The 7,140-nt window shown below is 37.9% G+C and overlaps 1 non-coding gene across 1 annotated transcript; it reads left to right on the forward strand.

The window, feature by feature from the left end:
• The first annotated feature begins 5,489 nt into the window (after positions 1-5,489).
• TRNAM-CAU lies at positions 5,490-5,561 on the forward strand. Its single transcript has one exon. It is a non-coding gene; the product is annotated as a tRNA-Met (tRNA).
• The last annotated feature ends 1,579 nt before the right edge of the window (positions 5,562-7,140 follow it).

A 7,140-nucleotide genomic window follows, 5' to 3' on the forward strand; every position in this document is an offset into this window, starting at 1 on the left:
ACGAGCCAGATCCCTAGCCTCTTTGATGTTCTCCTTTGCTCGACGCACAAGTGATCATCGTCACCTCTCACTATCCTTATGCTTGTTCCTTCTTATGGCTTAGATGCACCATTTATAAGAATATTAAGAAAGACGAAGGGGAAAAGACGTCCCTTCGTCTCCTTGGCGTTTGCAGCAATGTGAGGCGTTTGCTGCAATGCGAGAAATGAAGGAGAAACGGTGCCCCTTCGTCTCTTCAACGTCCAACATCTCTCATTCGTCCAAGTCAATCCATAATATGGTCACATAGACCATGCCAGTCACATAGACTACGAGGTGATCATGTCACAATGCCAAAGCCAAATATTAATTGATTACAAAGACCGATTAAGTCATATAAACTATTTGACAATCAGGTCACGAAAACCAGAGCAAAATTAATTAGTCACAAAGACCAAATAAGTCACATAGACTTTATGATGATCAAGTCACGAAGACCAGAGCATAAATTAATTAGTCACAAAGACCATATAAAAACATTCATTCCATACATTAGGGAAAATGGTTCGTGCGACAGCAAGTATATTGAGTATTTATTGCTAAGAAGATTGTTACACCTTGCATAGCTGCTTTTTAGAATAAATCAGAGACATCAATAACTTGCCTTTACCCCAGATTAAATTATTTACATCATTATGAATATCTCTAATCCCTCATATTGACTATATGTCAAGAGCATGTTCAACATCTCCAATTAAACAAATTATTCTCAATTACATTTTATGTACTGAACTAAAAAATGTAACTGATACAAGTGAATAAATGTCACAGATGTAAATAAATCTTAATCTTCCTTTTTAGCTAGAATCTATTCATTTTAATCAGTCACTTTCCTAGTTATGCTCCATAGACCGAATCATCCATAGTCAATAGGAAACATGTTAAAGTAGAAGACACTGATCAGAACTTCAAGTAGACAGCTAAATAGTCACTTAGGGTAAGATTGGGATTAAGTTATAATCTCAAGGGTCTCACATAGTAAAGAAGCAGGGATTCATTCTCCTACTACCCTTGTTGTCGCCATAGCATATGTGGTATGAATCACATGCAATGATATTATTCTCTTTACTAAAAAGAGCACATGTTTTTCCCAAAATTTAACATCGTACATATTTTGATCTAAACATACCTAATGTTTAATCCTGAATTTAACATATGAATTCCAATCTGGCTTTAAGTAGATTCAGTAAATGATGGGTGCATTTACTCTAATCATTACATAAATGATCTCATTTTGACACAATTATCAAGGCGACCTTAACTTATGAGTATGTCTCTATTCACAACTACATAAGATGTCCCATAAGTAATAGTCTTACCTTTATTTATACTTAACAAATAGAGATGATTGTCTATATGAGTGGACCAATCTCAATCTACCAACATGCTTATCGAGACTTTTTTTTTAATGTAACAAAGACATATACATTGAATAGATCATGACATTTTTTATTTATCAAAATGTCTTTACAATAAGTTACATTCTTCAAAGTTCCAAAGACTTCACATATCCATGAAATGACTCTTTAGTCAATGGCTTAGTAAAAGGATCAGCAAGCATATTTCGTGTAGGGATGTACTCAAGAATTATCTTTTTCTTATCAACAATATCCCTTACAAAATTATACTTAATTTTTATATGCTTGCCTTTGCCGTGATATTTGGGATCCTTGGAAAAAGCTATTGCAGCTTGACTGTCACAATACACTGACTCCCACTTCCTCAACAAATTTCAGATGCTTCAAGAACCTTCTTAGCCAGACAACCTCATGCACAACCGCTGCACAAGCCACATACTTAGCTTCCATTGTCGACAAGGGTACACAAGCCTGCTTCTTGCTGTTCCATGAGATGGCGTCACCATTCAGCAAGAAGACATAGCCAGAAGTGGATTTTCTATCATCAAGGTCCCCTGTCCAATCTGCATCTGTGTAGCCACTTAAGCTCATATTTGATCCTTGGAAACAGAGGCAATAATCCGCTATTCCTTTGAGATATCTGAATATCCTCTTCACCGCTTTCTAGTGTCTTGATCCTGGGTGTAGCTGGAAATGACTAACTAAGCCAACAACATAGCTTATATCAGGATGAGTACACAACATAGTGTATATTAAACTACCAATAGCACTGGCATATGATTTTTTCTTCATTTCGGCTATTTCCTCAAGAGTCTTGGGATACATACTTTTACTCAAAATAGTACCTCTCGCTATAGGCGTCTGTTCAATGTTGCAATCTGACATATTGAAGTGTTGTATCATCTTAGTGATATAAGCTTCTTGAGACAAACCCAAAAGCCTTTTTGATCGATCTCTAATGATCTTCACTCCTAAGATGTACTCTGCTTCTCCTATATCTATTATGTCAAATTTCAATGAAAGTCAAGATTTGACTTCTATCACACACTTTATGTCACTTCCAGCTATTATCATATCATCAACATATAATGATAAAATGACAAACTTTCCTTTTTCCTTTCTAAGGTAAACACAATGATCCTTATTGATCATTTCAAAACCATAAGACAAAATAACATTATTAAATCTCATGTTCCACTGTCTTGACGCTTGCTTTAGCCCATATATAGACTTCCTAAGTCTATATACTTTATTCTCTTGGTCTTCAGCAACATAACCTTCTGGTTGCACCATATAGATTTTTTTGTCAAGATTACCATTAAGGAAAGCTATTTTTATATCCATTTGATGTAATTCCATGTCAAATTGTGCTACTATATCTAGGATGACACGTATTGACACAAACTTCACAACTAGGGAGAATGTCTTTTCAAAATCAATATCCTCCATTTAGGTATATCCTTTTGCAACTAATCGAGCTTTGTATCAATTAATCAATCCATCTTCTTTCCTCTTTATTTTGAGAATCCACTTATTCCCAATAGCCCTTCGGCCCAGAGCAAGATCGACTAAATCCCAAACTTGATTCTTTCTCATTGACTCTATTTCCTCATCCATTGCAATTTCCCATTTTTCTCTTACTGAGCTTCTTAAAGCTTCCTAAACTGTTCGAGGTTCCTAAATTAGATAGGCCAACACCGCTCCCTTTAGGACAAATACTAATGCAGGGACCAACATTATCCCTATTAACTTGGACTCATTTGGGATAATCTCAGATGGGGCAACTTCAGGATTTTTCATCAGATCCATTTCTGGATCTTCCTCGAACATTTCCTGGTCCTCTTCAGACTCTTTAGGCTCTTCTTCACCCATATAGTGAAGTAGTTCCTCACATAGTTCTGAATATGTAACGCGCCCTTCATGACATTCCTATACATAGTCTACTATTACCCTAGGATACTCTGGCAATGAATGCATCAATGCCCAGATCCTATAACTGTCCAGGACTAGAAACTCTTCTTGTTCAAGTTTCCAGAATAATCTATCAAGCCCTCTAACATGTTCGTCGACTCCATAAGCAGACTTATACTCTATCTCCTGAATCTCCTCTCGGAGCTAGTTTTGTCGCACTTCACGATGAGTCAATGTGGTAATCGTTCGTGTCATCTGAAAAATTGAATTTAAATAAGTTAGTACAAAACTGACTAACCAGTATAAAACTAGTTTAATTTAATTTATAAAGATATAGAATCATAATTACAAATCAAGAAAAAACAAATCTTCTTGATTTTTAGGAGTTTAAGTCGACTGACCGATTTGACCGGTCAATCAGGAATCTGGATCTTAAGCTTAGTCTATTGTCCTCATTATAACTAATATAATTTGATAGAGATTTTTTACCTATGTTCTGTTATTGTTTAAGCCCATTTGAGTCAATTCAGACTTATTGATCAAATTCAGGTCCATTTGATCAATCCAATGCTCATTGGATTAAGTCTGATCCATTAGAACAAATCTAATCTTTTTTATCAAATCTGACACAATAGAACTAATCTGGTCATATTCGATCATCTTAACTTATGTAATCAAAATCATCCCAATTAATTCAATAATAAATCGAACAGGTTAAATCAACAAATAATTTGAACCAGATCTATGTATCATTGAATCAAACTGGTCTGCTTAAATCAACTAATGACTTAAACCAGATTTGAATTTGATTGAATAAGTTGGTCTAGTTCAATTATCAATTAATTGAAACATAAATTCAATCGAATATATATTTACTAATTAATAACACATTTCTATATGTATTTAATTAATCAATAAATATATTTAATTAAATTTCAAACACTGTTCATGAATGGAGAAAAAACAATGCACCAAACATGTTTTTTTTTTTAATTTACTTTTTTTCACCGTGCTTCATACAAACAAAGCACTGTTCATTACGTTTTTGAATCGATTACAAATTTCATTCAATCGATTCAATTGAATTGAATAGATTAATTTAATGGATTCAGAATTCAATCGATTAAAATATAGCTTCGTCATTTCAATTGATTGAACTGTTATTTGAATCGATTCAAATGATCTTAATCGATTAGTCAATCGATTAAACTTCTTCTTCTCGTCTCTATCGCGACCGCAACATTCTTTTCTTCTACCGTGACGAACGAGGTTGCCGCAATTGTTGATTGTTGATTGTCGGCCTCTCGACGTGGTCGTTGGCACTCTCCGGCCACGGAAGCCGATAGCCAACAACCTCTCAAGGCTCGACAACTGCGGCAGCTCACGACCCAGTCACGATCTCGCCTGGCGAAGGCGACCGAGAGATTTCCATTTCGACGAAGAGACCAGTTTCATGCTTAGGCATCGCTCTGATACCATTGTTGTTCCAGATAGCGTGAAAATAAAAACATAAATTAAATTGTAAATAACTCATAGTGTCTCCCGAAGAAATCGATAAAGTTGCCGGAGGTTGCTGTTATCGGAAGTACGATCACGGGTAACCGGAAAGTGCTATAAGGTTCACGAGCCAGATCCCTAGCCTCTCAAATGTTCTCCTTTGCTCGACGCACAAGTGATCACCGTCGCCTCTCACTATCCTTATCCTTGTTCCTTCTCATGGCTTGGACACACCATTTATAAGAAGATGGAGGAAGATGAAGGGGAAATGACACCCCTTATCTCTTTGGCATTTGCAACAATCAGAGAAATGAAGGAGAAACGATGCCCCTTCGTCTGCTCAACATCCAACAACTACACCTTGAAGCAACCTTCTTTGTTACTACCCAAAGGAGCCATCTAAATGATTTAACTTGGGTCAAGCAATGCTCCCTATCATTCGGTAATATTTGCGTTGTATCGTGCGTGACCTAGTCCACATACGAGGTACCATAGTTTGCGGATTGGACCAAATGCGCTGAGATCAGCATGGACTTGGATGTATAAATATTTTAAGAAATAAAAAGTTAATCTATTTTGTAGGTTCAATTAATTTAATTTACAGATAAATTATGGATTATTTTATTCAAAAAAAATTCCAATAAAATCTAGATATAAAATTATACAAATAATAAATAATGTAAAATCAGAGTGGCGCAGCGGAAGCGTGGTGGGCCCATAACCCACAGGTCCCAAGATCGAAACTTGGCTCTGATAAGATATTATTATTTTTCAATTTTGTCTAAAGCTATGGACGAATTTTGGCTGTGAAGACATCGACCCAATAATTTATTTTTGGCCGAAGGCCTAGAAACGCACAAGGAGAAAGTAGAAGGATGTAGAAGCGTCGTCGGCATTCTTTGCTTTGTATTGTTTTTCAATTTTATCTAAAGCTTTGGACGGATTTCAGCCGTTTGCGTGAACATGGGTCATCTTGTGAAGATAATGACCCAATAATTTATTTTTGGATGAAGACTCAGATGCACACAAGAAGAAAGTAGAAGGATGTAGTAGCGTCATCGGTATTCTTTGGCTTGTAATGAGGACAAGGACGAGGGCGATCTAGTTACAAGCAACACCCTTCCGCCACTAACCAACCACAGGTTTTGTAGCGAAGCATCAAGCTGGCTGTCACAGCCAAATGGTGCCAATGAACACTAGATTTAAGCAATGTTGGTGCAGGTTTCACTAACAGTCTGGTTTTGATGTATGACAAATAGGTTAAAGTTGATATGTTATTTGTCTAACGCTTCTATCAAGTGTGCAGGAGTTGACTGGTCTGAAAGACCTGACACTAGGCTATAATCTAGCTAAGTTCACAAGGCTTGATAGCTGGTGGACAATCCAGCTAGGTTCGGGGCCCGATAGCTAGTGCAAAGTCCAGATAGATCCGCGAGGCCAGATATCTGGCGAGAAGTCCGGTTGGGTCCGTGGGACCTGACAACTGGCCAAAGTCCACTTAGGTTTGCGGACCTGACAATTGGCAGGAAGATCTAGTGGGTCAGAGGCAAGTCGAGTGACTGCAAGTGGTAAGTAAAGATAAACAACTGGAGGAGAGATCTAGTGAGGATGTGTTCTCCCTTGAGGGAACTATAGGCGTCGATCCAGCTTAGATCCATTTGGGAAATTAAGATGAGACCTTGACTAGATTTTGGTCTCGGGGAGATCTAACAACTACTCATAATCTATTATGTTGTGCTAACTTTGTTTTACAGGGTAAAATCTATTTTTTGATTACTTGGACTAATCTTTTCTTGCAGGTGGAAGTTGCTGCAGAAAAGGGTTCGAGCACCCGGAAGGGGTTCGGGCACCCGGAAGGAGTTCGGGCACCCAGAAGGAGTCCAGGCGCCTGGAGCAGGCTCGCTTGGGGAGGGCCATGGACGCCCAGGCGGTCCAGGCGCCCGAACCTAAATATCGATCCATAAGCTTATGTGGAGTGCGTCGATTGGCCAAGCCACGTGGTCCAGGCGCCTGGAGGGATTCCAGGCACCAGGAATGGGCCTATTTAAAGGCCTTTGACTCGAAGCTTCAGAACAACAACTACTACATATTTTCTTCTTGCTCGGTGCTCCGAAAAGGCTTTCGTAACGCTACTATGCTCCACCGACAACCAGCGACCAAGACTTTTCAATTCTATTGTTGTTGTTGGTAACTTTTTTCCAGTTCTTGTACTTAACTCCTGTAATCTTTTGCGAACTGTTAGTGGATTGTCGAACGAAAGCACTCGATGAGTGTAAGTCTTGGAGTAGGAGTCGTCGAAATCTCTGAACCAAGTAAAACTCGATTTGTTAACATT

The sequence above is a fragment of the Zingiber officinale genome, chromosome 2B (assembly GCF_018446385.1).
Source record: "Zingiber officinale cultivar Zhangliang chromosome 2B, Zo_v1.1, whole genome shotgun sequence".
Taxonomy (NCBI): domain Eukaryota; kingdom Viridiplantae; phylum Streptophyta; class Magnoliopsida; order Zingiberales; family Zingiberaceae; genus Zingiber; species Zingiber officinale.